This window comes from Semicossyphus pulcher, unplaced genomic scaffold (assembly GCF_022749685.1).
Source record: "Semicossyphus pulcher isolate SPU_LCO1_2020_fin unplaced genomic scaffold, fSemPul1.0.p SCAF_28, whole genome shotgun sequence".
In the NCBI taxonomy this organism is placed as follows: Eukaryota; Metazoa; Chordata; class Actinopteri; order Labriformes; family Labridae; genus Semicossyphus; species Semicossyphus pulcher.
In genome coordinates this window covers 362,224-382,059 of record NW_027211702.1, presented here as the reverse complement: position 1 = coordinate 382,059, position 19,836 = coordinate 362,224, and the positions used below count along the sequence as shown (strand labels likewise).

General features: G+C 41.4%; 1 protein-coding gene across 1 annotated transcript in view; it reads left to right on the top strand.

The window, feature by feature from the left end:
* The window catches only part of il11ra (interleukin 11 receptor subunit alpha), a 52,980-nt gene that overhangs the window by 15,944 nt on the left and 17,200 nt on the right, over window positions 1–19,836 (top strand). The gene's annotated exons all lie outside the window — the stretch shown is intronic.

Here is a 19,836-nt window from a genome sequence, read left to right as displayed (position 1 = left end):
TTGGTCTTGATTTGTTTCCCTTTGTGCTAGAACTCATTAGTTTGGTTTGTTTTTATGTTTCTTTTTCCATTGTTAGTGTGAGAGATAATTGTTCAGGACTTTTTTTTCCAGCAGACTTACCCATAAGCGATTGTGGCATTTTCTGTGAACCTATGGCAGCTATTTCTAAATTGAAACCCCTTGGCAGTAACCAAAATGTTTCTGTATCATAAATATAGACAATTGTCAAGAACAAGTCAGAAACTTAATCCTATATAAATACTCTCTCCAATTATTAGAAGTTTAATGTAAGTTAGGGTGTTTTTGTATCAACTGTGCAGTTCTGTGTTTATTGTAAACACACCAGACCTATAATATGCATCACTTCCTGTTTGATGTAAGACTCTATACGTGGTAGAACTGCTAATTGTTTACTTTAAAACACCCTAATGTAAATCCTTACATGAACTGTATATATTCCATCAATGTTTGGGACCAGCAGGACAATCATTTACTCAGCCTATATGAACTGTAGATTGCATTTAGATAATTTTGTATTTCTGTGTCTTTCTCTCTTCATTGTTTGTCTCATTTCCAGCTGCATTTTTGAACAGACAGTCAGACAGTAGTAATCAAGAAAGCATGGCTTCCTCACTTTTATGCTCTTAGATTGTTTTGTCCTCTGGTTTGGCGCACACCATGAATGGAAGTTAAATTTACTGTTTTACTTTGCCCCTGTGAGTTTTTGTAGCGCCATTGAAGAGCATTAAACACAGATTTCAGCCTGTCTGTTTTGTTTTCTCTCACTCTCACTTGTTTTTTTTATCTCAATAGGTCAATACCTCACTTTTTTTCTTCTGTAACCCTTTCTCTCATCTTCATTTTGTTACACATTTAACTCTGAACCTTTCTTTTTAGCATGTTAGGGCGGTCGGTCAGTCAGTCAGTCAGTCGGTAGTAATGGGGAAAGCATGGAGTTCCCAGCAGAGTGACTCATCGCTCCAGCGAACCGGGGTCGTGTGTGTGTGTGTGTGGGTGTAGGATGGTCCAAGTGTGTGTGTTGTGTGGTGTTCTATGTTGTGTGTGTGTGTGTGTACATGTGCTCTAACTTGTCTGTGCTGTTGGGTGTATGTTTCCTATGTTTTTCCTTCCTGCTGAACACATGGCGAAAACTCTTTAACGGCTGTGTTAAAGGTCATCTTTCGGTGAAAGACAAGCACTTACACTTAAATAAACTTGAGCACGGACAAACAATCAAACAAAATATCCATTATGGTGCCATAAACAAAGTCTTTTAATAAGATAATGTTACGTCTTTTATCTCTTTTTCAATCTTTCCCAAGTACCTGGGTGTATTTTACAGGTTTACTTCACAGCACAGGCATCACATGTGTTAGTTTGGCATGCCACATACTGTTTCTAATAAGTCAGAAGGTTCTAATTGTATATTTTAGAGTTCAGATACCGATGAAAGTTTCATCTGATATAGCCTAAAATGCAGGATTGGGTATTGAACAGATTAAACAACTTAATATTGCTACTTATGGTGATTCATGTTGGGCCTCTCTTTAAATAACATAACAAAGAGTACGGTCTAGACCTGCTCTTTCTGTAAAGTGTCTCGAGATAACTTTGGTTATGATTTGGCGCTATAAAAATAAAGTTGAAAACTAAATAAAATAAACTATCCACAGAGGTCTCCTCCTCTTTAACAGGTAAATAATACCGTTAAAAGATCAGTTTCACATTCTTATGTTTCTTTTCGACGCGCTTCAGAGAGAGAAATCTTCTCCATAGAATGTTCTTTTTTTTGTCATGATTAACTGTCAACCTAGTAAATAGAAGATAGTTCTATTGCTTCATTTTCTGTATGTTTTGTTGATGTTGTAAAGAGGTTGGACAGTGTGACGAGTTTACAGCTGTCATTTTTTATATGGCACTGGTATCAGATATGTACTCAGAATCGGTATTAGGAACTTTTCAACTACATGTATTTAACATCTGTGTCAGCTGATTTGACTGTGTAATACAGAATAAGTAAGATTTGTTTTTTACAGAAATTACATCGATTTGGTTATTAGGGAAAATTGCGTGTTTTTTATTATGTTTATGTACTTTGTTCTTAACTGGATCGATTTGTTGGAGCTTGGAAAAAGCTATCCCCTTCTCAAGGATGCTTTGCGTTTAAACGTATTTGTCGTATTGTAATGCCAGTGTCACTTTGAAAAAATGACAGTATTCCTGAAGATGAGCCAGTTTATCATATTTTAGTATAGATTCATGAATATGAGTGTGTTGTGCTGTTGCACAGCAATCTTCAACTCTCTGCTTCATGTCTTTATAATTGCTCCCAGCAGTAGCATGGCGCCAGTCAAATGTACAAGGACGCGCATTTGCACACACACACGCACGTACAAACTCGCAACTCACACAGCAGCTCATAATGGGAGTGCGGCAAAGCAGAACTGGGCAGAGTTAGTTGGCCAGCCAACCTGCTGGCTTATTGACTTGGACTGAGTTTGGTAAAGCTATCATCAGCAGCATATGTGTGCGAGTGTTTGTGTGTTGGTTCATGCGTTTGACTTTTTCTTTTTTTTTTTCACTCTCTGACAATGAGCCATCAACTACACATGGTTAATCGCGGTTAGAGTTAGAATTGAGCTATTTGTTTGGTTAGAACAGAAAGCAAATGCAGCTGTTTTAGTTTGAGTCAAAGCTCGAAAGACTTACCAAAATATCAATGATTTTAGTGTCACCAAAAATGTCTTTTCAATGTCCCGTCGTCTTCATCTTCTGGTCTCTGCCTGTCTGTTTGGATGCTGGATTTTTTTTGTTTACTCTCTGTTTCTGATGATGAGTTGGCTTTACAGGATTAGTAATTGATCACACAGCAAAGATCTGTGTATGTGTGTCTGTGTATGCGCCTGTGGCTGTGTCTGTCTGTGTGTACGGCCTTGTTGGATAACAGAGAGCAGATGTGGGAGGGTAGGTGGGTGTATGTTTAAAGAGTCTGTCATTGGCTCATAGAGAGCAGATGTTTGTTGGGCCATCATCATCCTGAAACTGTTTTGCTACATTTCAGGTACAAACAGCATAAATTACGCTCACGATAAAAGAACACATAAGAACACTTTAATGTGATCACACACTCTAAGGCTGTGTGTGCACAGTGGTAAATGCATTTGACAGATGTTTAGGTTACTATACAGATGACTAGGAGTCCTAACTAGGACACTATGGCCGTGGAATTTTCCAAACCACAGTTTTAAAGTGCTGCGGTTTACGGTAATATTCTGGTACTGCCAGCTGACTCCAGCTGAATGTAGTCCAAACAGTTAAGCATAGTTTAACACAGCCGAACATGTTGAGAGGTGAGATCACATCCCCAGTTGATTTTGTTTGTGGAAAACTTTCCTTTGTCACCTTTTTGTTCTTGGCTCATTTAGAGTCAATTTATATATTTACAAGAAAACCAGAGCTTGTAACCAAATGTAACCAGAACTTTTGCTTTTCTAGAGCTGGTTTGGTTAACATTCTTAATACTAATTACCTGCTCCTCATTCTTTCTGAAAGAGCATTACTTGCAGTTGTTTATTGTAAGCCAACCCGAGCTAGTCCCATGGCCCACGAGAGCTGCTCGCGTCTTCTGTTTTGTGTTAAAAGCGGTTTCCTTATCATTTAGATCTTCTATTTGGTAGCCTAGTGGTTTTCCAGGAAACTGTAGTAACACTATTTTTTAAATATATGGATAATGGCGCACATTTTCAGATTCTCGTTGAAGAGATTTATAGTGTAGCGCATGGTTGTTGAGCTGGCCAGTCATGGTGTGGGCTTGGGTCAGATCAGTAAGGTGTGGGGGGAGAGGATTTCCGAAGCCATTCCACCATGTGAAAACACTTCTGATATTGTTAGTCTTTGGGGATAGCAACATAACTATAAAACTTGAAACTAAGCTGAAACAGTGATGATGGTTACGGACATAATAACCAAGGGTGCATAGTTTTGGCAAAATGGAGCAGAGGATAAAGAATATTGTTTAAAGCACAAGCACAATGATAATGATTTTCTAACCTGTTCCAACCTAACTTAACTTCAAGAATTCTAGACACAAATGCATATGAAAGGTTTAGATGCACATCATTCATCTCCAAGCTTTCTCTTGCAAAGACTGACCCTGAACTCTGAATTGTGTACCATTAGACAAAGGTTTGCCATGGCTAATGTTGGAATGCCAAGAAGTTGTCCTGGAGAACATCTGTTTGGACACTCTGTCGTCCTTTAGCTCTCTTGCAGGAGTACTTGAGAGCCACTAAGCTGGAACAAAATGTCTAGGCTTATATAAGTGATTATGAAGCCGTTTACCAAGCAAAAGAAAAGTTGGACAAACCACTGGAAAAAATAAAAAAAACTTTCTCTTTAGGTCACAGAAATTACATCAGCACTGGAGATCAAACCTTGTTCTGTAATCTGAAAAAACAATAGATGTCTGATCTCTATTTGAATAAAAAAAATAAAAGATGATTCATGTTCATATGCCTTACTTCACTTATTCTATTAGATCTACACAAGCCTCTTTGGATTATCTACTGAGTGATGTTGTTAATGTGGGACACAGGGCATGATTTAAGAAGTCAGTTAAAAGTTCACTGTTCTTTAAAAATGTTGATGGGAAGTTGTTTTTGTCAGATGTCATCAGCATTGTTTTAAAAACATACATTGCTTAACATGCTTAGTATATATCAAGGTGTTCCTTCAGTCGCAAGTCTTCCATTTTGGTGTTGTTAAACAGTAATAATATCACATCATGTTAGGATGTGCGCATGCGCTGGCGTTGTGAGTGCCTGTAAGGAGCTCTGCCCTAATTTTGACATTTTTGCTTAGTTTTTACCTAGTTTTCAAGTCATCTTTTATACTGCACTTTTGGATCCTGACTGTTTTTATTCGTACGTTTTAGCATATTAAACTGTTCAAGCGATCAGGCTCTCGGATCTTAAGGTTTTTGCTTCCCAGCCCAGACCGCCTGCCGAGGCTAGCATTACCACCAGCTTGTTTTTAGCCCTTAGCTCTGGGAGCTAACGCTACGGGAACTGCAGCGGCCGGCGCCCCGAAGAGCTACAATCCATAGAGCGAAGCCGAATCTCCGCAGCGGGTCCACTTGTTGGACCGCGTCGGTAAGTTTTGCTGCTGAATGCTGATTGACGTCCTATCTGTGGTCCCAGGCTAAGCCATATCAACGCTGTGGGCTCCATGTAGGAGCACCTGTGTGTAAGTGCCTGTGTCCTCCCTGTCCACGGCTACTTTCCACCTCTGATCGCTAAAACCCAAGTCATACTGCATGCACTTTTAGCCCTGTACTGGCCTCTTCTCTCTTTTTCTGCTCCCCAGCCATCACATACCCATGGCTCCACTCACCTCTCCGTCCGGCTGTGGCAGCTGCGCCCGCCTGTAACAGATCCAAGAAGCTTAGAAACTCATGGACACCATAACCTTCGGTCCAGCACATGCAAACACCACTCTCCGCATAATGCCACGGCTCACTTTCCTACTGCTGTTGCCCCTCCTCCAGCCACCGACCCTGACGACTCCTGGTCACGGCTCGGGGCTAAGCCAAAATGCCTGGCCAGCTCCACTCCATCCCATCCCGAACCCTGGTCTCTGGTCGGTGCTCGCTGCAGGAGAGGGTGCCAAGTTTCTCATGCACCTCCTCGCCATAACATACATCTTGAGAATAAATATGATATCCTTGGCATGCACGATTTCCCTCTCCTGGCTGCGGGCTCCAAGCGTCCTCCTCCACCTCCCTCCCGCGAGTCGCTGTCCGCCCGGCCGCTTCCGTTCTGTCCACCAGACACTGCTGAGCTCTCCTACCACGCCAGGACTCGCCGCTCTATACCGGATTACACACCAGCGCCGCGGCGAGCTCCGGCCACTCTCTCTGTCCGTCCCTCGTCCTCCCCTCCTCCGCCATTATTGACAAAAACTCCTGCATTGTCAACTCCTTCTCCTCGTCCCCTTTTCTCCCTGACTACGTTGATTGTCGGGGATTCCATAATCAGGAACATTTGTTTCTTTAACGCTGCAACCCATTGTTTCCCTGGAGCTACGGTCCCCGACATCCTCTTGAAACTTCCAAGTCTGCTGCGCACTCTCCCTGCCTCCATCCAAAGAATTATAATCCATGTGGGAATAAACGACACTGCCTTTCAACAGTCTGAACTGACAAAAAATTATTTTAAAAAACTTTTTAACTTTTTTAAAAGCTCTGGAAAAATCTGCTTTTATCAGCGGTCCAACTCCCACACTCGGCCGTGGATCACAGCGTATTAGCAGAATCCTCAGTCTACACACCTGGCTCCAGTCCGCCTGCAGGGCTCACCACATTGGCTTCATTGACAATTTTTATTTGTTTTGGGAACGCTACTCCTTTTATAAAAGTGATGGTATCCACCACAACAAGAGTGGCAGCCGCACGCTAGCGGCTAATTTACAGCATGTGATACAGGCATATCCACGTGACTGACTATTTACTCTCCGCGCATGCACCCCCCCCCTCTTCCTCTACCTCATCACCCCATAGCACTGTTCACTGTGAGAGCGGCCCCGACTGGCCCCACCTGTCATTGCCTCCCTCAGCTCCCGGTCACCCAATTCTCTCCTCTGTAACACACAGGCTGTCCCATCCCCAACGCACCATTAAAGCTGATAATAAGCAATTTGATAAACCCCTTGTCATTTCAATAATATACCCCCCCCCCCCCCAAAAAAAACATAATCCTGTCTTTCTTTCCGACCTCTCTGAATTTCTCACTCAGCTCTGCTCCATATCACCCTCCATCCTGCTGCTGGGTGATTTCAACATCCACATTGACTCCACCGACTGCAAATTAGCCTTAGAATTTCTGGACATACTTAAATGCTTCAACCTCGCCCAACATATCAACTTCCCCACCCATAACCATGGCCACATTCTTGACCTGGTCTGCTCCACCAGTATTACCATCAACCACCTCTCCAGCTCTGACCTCACCATCTCGGACCACCTAGCCATCATCATGAACATGGACATCCCCATTCCAGAGCTCAAGTCCATCTGCCCTTCCTCCCTGTCATCCTGCCTCACTGGAAAACTTTCCACCCTCACCTCCCCCACTGACCTGGTCAACCTCGACAATAACTCACTACCCTCCTGTCTTGACCAGCTTGCACCCCTCAAAACCAGAACTCATTCACCCACACTACTCCCTGGTACACACCTGAACTCTGTCTGATGAAATCCCGGAAACGACAACTAGAACGACTCTACAAGAAAACCGGCCTCACTGTACACACCCTAGCATACAAAGACTACATACAACAATACAAACACACTCTCAACACTGCCCGCTCCACCTACTACTCTTCCCTCATCCATTCTGGCTCCGCTAACCCCAAGACATTATTCTCCACAATCAACAAACTTTTCAAACCCATGGACAACTCCACCCACTCCTTTACAGCTGACAAGTGCAACTCATTTATGCCATTTTACCAAACAAAAATGTATGCCACTTCAAGCTCCCCCCCCTTAATCCTGATCCTAATCCTGATCCTGACTCTGCCACTCCCCATCTTACAGATCGCTCACTCTCCCAATTCTCCCTGATCTCTCTCTTTGAACTTCACAAATCACTATCTGCCATGAGGACTTCCACCTGCGACCTGGACCCCATCCCCACCACCTTAGTCAAAGCCTGCCTTCCTGCTCTCATCCTCTCTGTAATCAACTCCTCCCTGTCTACCGGCTCTGTTCCCCCGCCCTTAAACTTGCCTCTGTCACACCCCTCCTCAAAAAGCCTGGCCTTGACCCTGACATCCCCAACAATTACCGCCCAATCTCCAACCTCCCATTTCTGTCCAAAATACTTGAACGCACCGTCGCCTCCCAACTCAAAACCCACCTGGACTCCAATCATCTCTATGAACCATTTCAATCCGGCTTCAGAACACGTCACAGCACAGAGACTGCCCTTCTCAAAGTTACCAACGACCTCCTCCTCTCCTCCGACACCCACTCCCTTAATATCCTCATCATTCTCGACCTTACTGCAGCCTTCGACACCATTAATCACTCCACTCTTCTCACCCGCCTTGAATCCTCCCTCAGCATCAATGGAACTGCCCTCTCCTGGTTCAAATCATACCTCTCCAACCGCCACCAGTTTATCAGCATCAACAAATCCACCTTTTAAACAGTCCCTCTCTCTCAAGGCATCCCCCAAGGCTCAGTGCTCGGTCCCCTCCTCTTCATCCTGTATATGCTCTCCCTTGGTCACATCATACGCCGCCATGGACTCCACTTTCACTGTTAAGCCAACGACACCCAGCTCTACATCTCCACCAAATCCATCACTGCTGCAACTCACTCAACCATCACAGACTGCCTTACAGACATCAAAACCTGCATGCAAGCAAACTTTTTCAAACTCAACAGCAACAAATCAGAAATCCTCATCATCGGACCCAAATCACTCATCTCATCCTGCCCCGACTTCACCCTTCGTATTGATGGCTCCACTGTTCCTGGGTCCACCCACATCCGCAACCTTGGTGTCATTTTCAACCAATCTCTCACATTTGAACCTCACGTCAACTACATCACCAAAACTGCCTTCTTCCACCTCAAAAACATTGCCGTCTTCACCCCTCCCTCACCTTCTCAGCTGCTGAAACACTCATTCACGCCTTCATGACCTCACGACTGGACTATTGCAATAGCATTCTTTATGGCACATCCTCCACAATCCTTAATAAACTCCAGTACATCCAAAACTCTGCCGCCCGTCTGCTCACCCACTGTCGCACCAGAGACCACATCACCCCTGTCCTACAACACCTCCACTGGCTTCCCATCAAATTACGTATACAATTCAAAATCCGACTTATCACCTACAAGGCCCTTCACAATCTTGTCACAATCTTGCCCCCTGCTACCTCACCGACCTCCTTCTCCAATACACCCCCACCCGCAACCAAAGATCAGCTGATGCCAACCTCCTCACCCCTCTCACCCGAACCAAATACCGGACCTGGGGGGACAGAGCCTTTTCCACTGCTGCCCCCTCCCACCGCACTCAAAACCCACCTATTTAAATCTGCTTTTAACCAATGACCTGTTATTTGTGCATTGTGTATGTTCTCAATGTATTTAATGTGTTTGCTATTGTTGCTTCTGTTCTTTCTTTTATGTAAAGTGCCTTTGAGTACCTTTTAAAGCGCTATATAAATAAAATGTATTATTATTATTACAGAAGTTGCACCCAAAACAACTGTGAATTCTTTGACAGTTTGTTTCTTCTTCTTGTTTCTTCTGCAAGCACACTTGCAGATTTAGCTACAGGTGCTCTGGGGTTAGCAGTGTTTTTGAGCTTTCAGTGATTCTTTAGATCTTCCTTTTCTGTACCACTGTGTTTCTGTATACAGGAGACAGCAGATTCAAATTCTAACTGATGTTTGCAGCAGCACGTTTTTGTTGTTGTTGTTGTTGTTTTTACTGTGGAACTGTCTTACAGCGTAGTGTTACCACTTCAAAGTTCCTCCTATGCAATATCATATAAACACCTGGCTGCATACAGGAGATTGAAGGTTATCTGTCCGTGGTTGAGGGTTGAGCAGCTTTCATCTTGTACAGAACAGCTCATTGTTTTTCTTCCACTCGTCCTCCTCCATCTTTCAGTTAAGGATTATTCTTTAACTCAGCAATAAATCATCTCTCTGCGAAATGTAGTTGGTCGCCAGGCCTGGCTGAGCTAAACAGATTTCCATAATTCCTTGTGTTCTTGCCACCATGGCTCAGCCTGGCAAGTACCAGATAGATTTCAGTATGAAAGTGACGCTTGGATCAAAGTTACATTCTGGGTAGTGATTGAGACAATTTGATAGTAATTACGGCTGTAAAATGTTTGTAGTTTGAAAACATCAAAAAAAGAGTGCAACATTTCCCTGTTTAGAGCCTAGAACTTTATCTTCAGATGGTTTTCATTAAGAATGCACGATATTGGATTTTGTGCCGATATCTGATCTGCCAATATTGTCCAATCCTTTTTGCAGATGGCCGATTTTGATACCAATATATTAGGCACAATTTTTCCACCTAATTGCAGAGACCATCAAGTTTCCCCTGTAGTGGAATTGATATCATGCCTGCTCTTATTGTAGTGGCCCATCTTGAGATGGGCGATTAAATTTGTAGTGTTGACTGAATGAGACTTGGCCCCTCCTCGCACGAGAGATGCTGACCACAACCTTGCTGTCCTTTTCGGAAACCGTGAAAAACTGCCATACCGCAGACATCTTGCACCCTTCTCCATGCTTGACGAAAGAGGGGTGGTGCACGCAGTGTGCTCACACACTCAAGCAGAATTAATGTCGTAGCATTACGTCAAGCTCTTTTAGGGAATAATTGAGCATTTAGACATAATTAAAGCGTTGTTTTATTGGCAGAAAATATCGACAGAAAAATGACATATCTGCTGATCCTGATGTGTCATTTTCAAGCCATAATCTGCAGATACTGATAATGTGCCAATAATATCATGTCCCTAGTTTTCATGTAAATTAAGGTGGAACATTCAATTTACATTGCTAATATGGAGATTGGTAAAATGGTAAATGGACTGACCTTTTATTCTTGCGATCACTCAAGGCTGCTTCTACACTACATGTTACATTCAACCATTCACACACAAATTCATACACTGATGGCAGAGGCCGTATACGTAAAGTGCCCAACTGTCAATCAGTCATCACATTCTCACACCGATGTCTATGCCACCAGGAACAATTTGGGGTTCAGTGTCTTGCCTAAGGACACTTCAACATGTAGACTGAGGAGGTTGGGGAGCCAACCTCCAATCCTCCGAATAAAAGACGACTGACTCTGCCAGTGAGCCACAGCTGCTCCTGTGGAGACCAGTGTATTGGAGACCAGTAACACTGTAAACATGCATACAATTACAGCAGCCAAAGTCAGCATTGATTGTGCCATGACTTATTTAAGGTTGAAAGGCATTAAGATTCACCCTAATCCTCAGGTTGAAACCAAGGCCAACCAAGAGAGAACCAAGGTGCTGGCTTTTTCCGGTGCTGGAAATTCTCTGATCAGAGTTTTAATTACTGTGACCAAAGGTTTTATTAAATTTGATTTAAAAAATCAAGGAATCATGCACAAAGAGGGTTGCATACTTCTTTAAGATGTATGTTAAATGCTGTACTTTGGGTCTTCACATGTCATTTTGATGTGTGGTAGATTTATTCTAAGCTTTTGTAATGGAACTGTCAAAAATAGGACTAATTCAATAATTTACTTGATTGATGATATGAAAAAATATGTGCTCTATTTTGGTGTTGTGTGGCAATTACTGCCGAGTAGTGTGTTTACAGTGTTTTATACACAAGCACAGGTATACTCATAAACACAGATGTTCATGTGCACATCCATGTGAGTGTAAAGCATGTGCAAAATGTGTGTTTTTAGTTCAGGCTTGACCCCATTATGCATTGCAGCGTGTGTTTGTTTATTCGTGAGGTTGGCTTCAGTGTTACAAACTTGTATGCTGGAGTGCGGTCTTCAACTGTGTGTGTGCTTGCCTGTGTGTGTGTGAATAGCTGGCATATGGGAGCCATCTTGCCCTGGCGGCAGAGCCGAAGGAAATTCCAGCGTTGTAGAGCTAAAGCCAAGATACTGCTGCCGCACGCGCACACACACTTGCACACAGCAAAGTACAGGCTTGTAGTACCAATGCAAGGCACAAACACACACAAAGTTATATTTTTACATTATGACAAAGTTAATGGAAGTTTCAGCGTTTGCATTTTCTGTTGGAGTGTTCTGATTTTTTAACATGTATTATTACTATATTTGTGTCTATACTATACTGTGTCTTTAAGTTACACACACACAAACACACTCACAGGCCTTATTCTGTGGATTGGCCGGGTGCTATCTCTGTACACACATGGCAGCCATTACTCCTTGTGTGTTTAGACTTAGGCAAAAGTTGGAAGTAAGCCTACTAGCTCGACCAGCAACTCGACCGCGATAGTATTACCATAGCGTTTGGTATTTCAATAGGCCTTTTTTTCTTCCATTACCTTGATTATCCGACTTTATGTTTTTTCATTCTAGCAGTGCTTTTATGCTGGCCAATGTCTAAATCCTCCATTATTCAACTTTTATGAACTAGTCCTGCAATAACCAACTGACAAGCTAACTATTTTAACTATTCAGTCAGTTTAAGTACAATTTGCTGACAATGTTTTGTTCGGAAAAGATTATTCTGAAGGATAACATGACAATAATATTGAATAATAATAATAATAATAATAATAATAATAATAATGGCAGTGTTTTATTTAAAATACTTTGAAACCTATTTTGTTTAGGCACAGCAGGCTAGGGAAGCAGGTTAATTTATTTGAATTTCAAGCCTTTACTCAGTATCCTGTCGTGCTCTGCATCACATATTTCTTTCTTTCTGACCTGTGTCTGTGTCTCCTGCCTGGCTGGTCAGATATCTCCAATGCTGCGCTGACTTCCTTGGTAACAGATTTGCTATGCTTATCGTCTTTTCTTATCCTTCTCAGGAGCCTGACATCTAATTTTTCTACTTCAGCTGCTCCTTACCTCGTGTGCACTTGAGACCTGTATACACTAGATGATTTTGATTTCAAAGCCCGACTGAACCGTTCTCTGTCCTATTGGTTCCTAATGACATTTATCTTTCTCTTTGTATGTCTCTGTTATCTCTGCCATCTGTGGCTTTCTCTCTCTTTGATTTAAACTGCCATTAGCTGTTGCTAGGATCTCTCTTTTCTTCTAACAAACGTTATGTTGCCTTATATCGCATGTACCCGTCCACCAAGGACCAACCAAAGGTATAATTAATAAGAACTACATTTCTTGTCTGGCTCCAGTTGATCCATAGACTGCCAGATACTGCAGTCTGACCACCAGCCATTAGGCCAAAGTGTTTCCCCTCAGCTTGACAGTTCATCAGATTATCATTCAGTGTGAACAGGCGCAACATGGACACACTGGCCCTGTTGACAACTCGTATAACCTTCAAGAAAAATCAGTTTCCTAACATCAACACAGTATGTCCCCAAACACACAAAGAGTCAGGCTTGTACTGTGGAGCTTCACATATGGAAATACAACACAAAGACACACACACACATGTCAGTCATCGATGTTGTTATCGCCCTGAAAGGTCAGATGGACAGGCTGTTCAGTGGTTGCCATAGTGACCCTGGTAAACATCAGAGCCATTGTAGTCAGCCCCCACCTTCTTGGCATGACCTCTGCCTGTTGTTGGTTTAGTTCACGTTTTTGCACGCACTCATAGAAACACTGGGAGCCCATACTTGCACTCACACACAGTTACACTGTGTTGAGTCAAATAAACACACACACACAGACATGCACACACACATGAACTTGAATCAATTAGGTTAGGTAATCCCTCAACTTGTCATCATTTCCTTAGTCTTTATCACAGGTACTCACAACAACACACACAGATACACACTGATGACCAAATTGTGTAGGCAGGAGGCTAAATTAAACATCAGTCTTTGTTAATCTTCTGTCCTCCTGAACAGGACATCCTGTGATCATTTGTTCTCAGTGCGTGTGTGTGTGCGTGCGTGTGTGTGTGAGTGTGTGAGTGTGAACAGAAAACACAACAGTCTAATCTGAGACAATAAACTTTAATCTGACTCCAGTGTATGTGTATTAGCGTGTTGCATTTTAATACTACTTAACTTCTAGCGTTCTGCCCATCTCTTCATGTTGTATTTAAGCTTAGCTTCACTGCTCTTTCTCCCTTCCCCCCTCACCATTTTTTCCTTTTCTCTGTCTTTCTCCGCTCTCACTGTCTTGCTTCTTCACTTGTAAAGCCGACTGAATGTGCAGTGGCATGCCAGAGTGTGAGTGACTCACCATGCGGGATTGTGCTGCCACAGAGAGGACTGGCTCAAAGCTAGCCCTTTTGGATTGGATTACTCACAGTCAGTGTGCACACACCTCATTTAACCAGCAAATCTTTTTCATTATTAACTTGGGATCTGTTCTTAAAATATAAATCCCTTCTCTGTCTGTCTTTCCTCACACTCCTGATCCCGATTTTCCTTTTCCCAGTGCTTGTAGGCACAGCCTTTGTCTGATTTTCATCAGGATAACTTGGCTTTCACCTTTGACCTTATTACTACTGTTTGCTTTGAAGCAATGTTTTCCTCCCAGGAATTTTAGAATGTTCTGTTTCTGCTATTATCTTTAATTACTCTGGTTCTGGTTCTAGTGTGGATTTTTCTAAGGCAACAAAAAATAGAAGTAATTTTATTTTCAAGAACAAATTTTGTGGTTGGGTTTTGGCTGTTGTTTTGTATCTCTCTGCATGTGGGAATACTTGCATTATGGGTGCATCCTGGTGACAATATCCATGGCTACATTCCCCTGTCTATTCTGGTTCTTGCTGGAAGAGTTACAGCAGAAATGTGACTGGTCTGGGTGAGTCACAGAATAGGCCTGCGATTACACACACACTCGCACACAACCTATGGAAAGAGTGTTGAAATTAGAGAAGCTCCTAGTGGTCCTTGACATTGTTAATCTACTATTGGCTGTCATGATACCAGTTAGCAACGAGCAGTCTATGGAGGAAAAGAATTGGTTTCTAACTCTCGCACCTTAGGGCATCATAGCCCACTATGGGCGTGTTTACACAAAAACAAAATCGAATTTCAATACCATTTTCTCAAGTCAGAAAAGCAGAGTGTTAGCATCTACTGACCTAACCTGAAATCACTGCTTTGGTCTATTCTATGGCACAGCAAGCATGGTTTGAGATTAAATATGCTTGTGTGATGGTCCTTTAACATGGCTGTCTGCCAGTGATAGCTCCAAATCCCTGGGTGGAACCTGAGATACTCAATCTAGACATGCTTCTGCATTTATTAAACGCAAACACACATCTACTGAGAACAGACTTACCATAAGTCACTCATGCAACAAGTCAACTGACACTCAAGTATGAACAGGAACATGTTGCTTAGGGGCGCGAGGACAGATTAGCACTTTGCTGTCAGGAAACAGCATTGTTCTCAAGCATTAGGGAAGAGAATTAGAGACTTGTGTAAATATGTTTACTGGACTTTGTACTCTCTGGCATGGAAATGGAAAATAAAGAGTGCTGGAAAACAAAGGTAGGGAGGGAGAAAACTAAAGATGGTGAGGGGAAGGTAGAGATAAGAGAGAGCAAATGTGAATTGATGGAAGTGAAAAAAATTACCTGCCAGTGAAACACAAGGTGCAAGGAGTCACATGGAGATGTAGCCTGTATTTTCTGATCTTTCGTTGCTTTGGAGGAAAAAGGGAAAGGGAGGAGGGTAAGCCATTATAAAGTATGACATTAATATGTTTACTGAACCTTGAATGTTCTGGCATTAGATGGATGGAAAGTGTAGCCAAGGACTGACTGCAGAGTAGAGTGGAAAGAAGTTTGTGTCAAGGTCTGAAAAAGTAAGCAAAAGTGGTGGACGGTAAAAAGTGTCCATGGGATTTATAATCAGGTTAGACTTTGCAGACAAGCATCTAAATCAATATTCTGCGAGCCCATTTAAGCCCTATAACTAATACTGTAATAATAATGATGATGATGATGATGATGATGATGATGATGATGATGATGATGATGATGATGATGATGATGATGATAATTATAACAATGCTTATTCAAAAGAAGGGAAAAAATTTAAATGAGTGGTATAATAAGTAGGACTTTTCCTTGCATTTTGTCAACACTTTCAAACTGGGCCCTTCTTCCTGGGCTCTTCGTCACCAGAAGCTCACTCTCACGTGCGAGAACACGCCTACCCCGCTGAGCTAACACAAGGCCAACTCTGCATCACTCTTTCGCCATGTTCACCGGTCTGAATGGGGCCCAGTTGCTAACTTGAACCACTCCCACACTCACCTATATGCTGTGATTAGTTCAGGGAACCACAACAGCGCCCCTCCTGAAAACGTGACGTGCAAAGCAAAACAATAGAATAGATGCAGAGGGAAGGGTCTCACAAGGGTCTGCACCATAGACTGTATAAAAAGATGGACAACATGACAGCTCCCTAAAAGTGAAGCCAAAAAAATTTTGGCCCGCCTCCTCCATGTTAACAGGTGGGACATGGGTCAAACTATAAAATCTAAATACACGCCCAATTAATTTTTCTCAAACATGGTTTCTGTCATTATAGCTAGTTATTATCATGCTGATTTATGTCCAAGTGTTCATTTTTTCTGAAAAATGTATTTTTAATTAGTTATTTGATGCTATCAAAATGATGATTGACAGCTCTGTTGACAAAATCCTGCAGCCAATCAGTTGCGGGTGAGCAGAGCGGAGGATGATCCGCGAGTGGAAACGTAACTAAAACAATCACTACAGTCATTGAAGTTTCCATACCTGTGATGATATTTGTAAAAGTCTATATTTAATTTTTCTAGGAAAATCCTACTTATTATACCTTTAATGAAACAAACAACCTCTTCTTATTTATTTTTTCTTTCTATACAGGCAAACTTTTTAGGCCACTCATGTATCCTGTATCCTAATTCACTTCCCTGCTGGTGATCCATATGTTCCAGAAAAGACACTTTGTATTGATGTTGCTCCATCATCGTCTTTAGCTCCATGGTAGTATTGTTGGTAGTACACAAGCTGTTTATAAGGTTTCTATGGATATCAAGATTTTTTCCTTGCCTTGACTCTTGGAGTCAGTTGTTGCTGCTGGGATGCTGATGAAAGCCACCTTTCAAGCTCACTGGAAAAGAGTATTTACTCAAATTCCAAAATATTTCTTCAGCGATGTACATAATATGAAAAATACAGTGTATAGTGTGTTGTGCATTTATAATTCTACTTTGACCTCGCTGGGATATTGTTCACAGTCCTGTGTCTGTGTAAATAAAAAAAAGTTGACCAGTGTTCTAGCTGGGCTGCAGGTACAGAATGTACTGAATGTAAAGAGGCTGTAGAAAGCATGAAGGGAGGGATGGACAGAGAAGCAGGAATGTAAGCAAGTGAGAGAGAGACAGGAAGCAGTGAGATTTGAATTTGCTGAGTGCGCTGTGTAAAGTTACAGTGCTGGAGTGGTGAATGTTACACCACCATGCTACATCATAGGACAAAGGTCTTTGTGTAGGGATATGATTCTGTGAGCCACTGATGGTGGTATTCAGCCACAGTCTTTCCTCATCTGTTTTTTGGCAGATGCACATGAACCACTTCACTGGAAAAAGAGGCGATGAAGTCCATTGTCCATTCATCAATATGTAGTAATGTGCTTCATGTGCGTTATGCTCTTTAATTGATGAAATATGTTCTGAAGCAAGGCCAAGAAAATTTGAATGAAATTTTGACAAATGAGGTGATGATTAAATGGCCATGATACTTTTCCTAATGCTTATGTTTTAATGATGTGTTTATTTAGAAGTATAAAACAGAAAACAAAAGTACTTTTATGTAATATATATAGATTTATAGAGAGAGAGTTAGATTTACTAAACAGACAGAAGAGGTAGTGCTTTTACAGAATCCAGGATATGTGTCAATTGACTGACTCTAAATTTCATGATTTTAATTTACTAATCGTCCAATCTGACCCAAACTAACTTCATCTCACATCCTCATCCCTATTGTTTCACTTAAAATTTTACCGTTGATCAGAATCAAAAATGCACCTACAGCACTGTTAATCAGTGTCTAAAAATCACCAAACACACTGTCACCATTGTTTAGACACTGGCAGCTTTACAGTATTTGTATGAGCCAAACATAACACCTTGTTCTCCTGATGAATAGTTGATGATATTTATTTTATGGTTTAAACAAACAGATGAACTGTTTGGCAGCACAACCTCAGGCTTATAGAGATGCCAAGAATCGGAGGCTACAGGTTTTAATCTCATAACCGCAGTGGAAGTATTAAAGTGCCTTTCAGCCAGTCTCTTTGGTCCAGTTTGTTTATGTAGCCCAAAATTATTTAGGAAGGGGTCTGTAATAAAGTTCTTCGAAAGCTGCATTTGGTAGAAAGGGAAACATCTGCATAGGTGTTTACCCCTGTATTCAGAAGGTGAAAAAACATGGAAACATTTTTCTGTATTTTCTTTTGTGTTGTTGCAGTTTCTTATTTAAAGCAAGTCCAACTTAGCCCTGTCATGCTATGTTACAAAACTCCTGGAGGGGATTCTGTCCTTTGTTTCTAACTGCCCCTATGAGGTCCAGCTCTGTCTCTGACCACTGAAGACATAAAGCCTGAATGTGCAGTAAAGTGCTGCATGACTTGCTGTTAGTCTTTGGAATAAAAACTATCCTGTGCTTCTATATCGCTGTTGATATAGGAAGACATATCTCTAAAAAAGTCAGAAGATGAGTTTCCAGTCTGTGCATATGCATTTTGTTAAGACATCTATCTTCTTTGTAGGAACTGGTTGTGAAAAATGTCTTTAGAAAATGTTGGTATTTAAATTATAAATGAAATTGACCCAATGAGAGCTTAACTTTTGGCCTTATTTGACCTTTAGTGGGCAACATGCAATAACATTCAAAAGTGGTTGAAATGTATTACCTTGTCTGTTCAAGTTTGTTTGCTGGGAGACTCCAGACCACACTCTCTGAACATGTATAAAATTGTTATAGCAGCTAATGTACCTTCACAGTGGTTCTCTCCATTCAGCCTATTGTGGTTAAACGCTCTACATTGAAAGAAATCCTCTTTCTGTACATAGAAGCTTTGAGCTCTCACTGCTTTGTGCCGACTTCATAGAACCTTTATTCAACCCGCAGAAAATGTCTCACTGTCGAAACTTGGCATTGAAGAGTTGAAAAGGTGAGGGAGGATGACAAATAGTCTCAGAACAATACATTTCAAAGCACTATTAGACAGTTTTCTTTGACATCCTGCATGATTGCTGTTGGCTAAAACATTGATACATGGTTTTTATATCTAAACACCTCACACTTTTGAATTTAATCAACATGACTACTGGAGTGATATAACACTGACACACACACACACACACACACACACACACACACACACACACACACACACACACACACACACTCACTCAATAATGCTTTGATAAATGTTTGGAGCAGCATTACCTCTGTCACTTGTGTCATTCATTTCTTTTTACTGGCTTCTTTCTATAACTTTCTGATTATACAGTCATTCCTATTTTTCTCTGTCTTTAAGATTTTTTTTTTTACTACAGCTTACTGTGTCATTTTTTGAAGCCCCAATCCATTTCATCCCATTCTGTCATCATTTAACAGTTGGTGTCATCACAGATGGCTTTAAAGTCCCACTTTAAACTTTAAATCTTTCAACCTGCAGTTTAAAATGATCCATTACTTTGTGTTTTTTTCAGGTCAGCATTTGAATGTGTTAAAAAAATGTATTTTTTCTGCTCAAATATTAAGTGGTTGTGGTACACTTACAAGTTGATTTCATCTTCTTTACATTTCTTCTGTATTACACTTTTTTTCAGTTTTTTGATCTGGACTGTATTGTGTGGAAGACCAGTTTCACTTGTCCAGTTTCAGAATGCTTGTGATTTTTTTCAGTTGTTCATGTACTAATCTGCTCATTAATGCTGCTTATTAAGAATGCATGTGCAGTATGCATTGCTCATTCTTGTACTTGCTGAAAATTTTTATATATCAAGATATTTAAAATTTCATACTATGTCTTTAACCAGCATTTGATGGAGTTAGAATTTTCTGTTGACCAGCCACTGTGTCAAGGTACAACAACATCCTA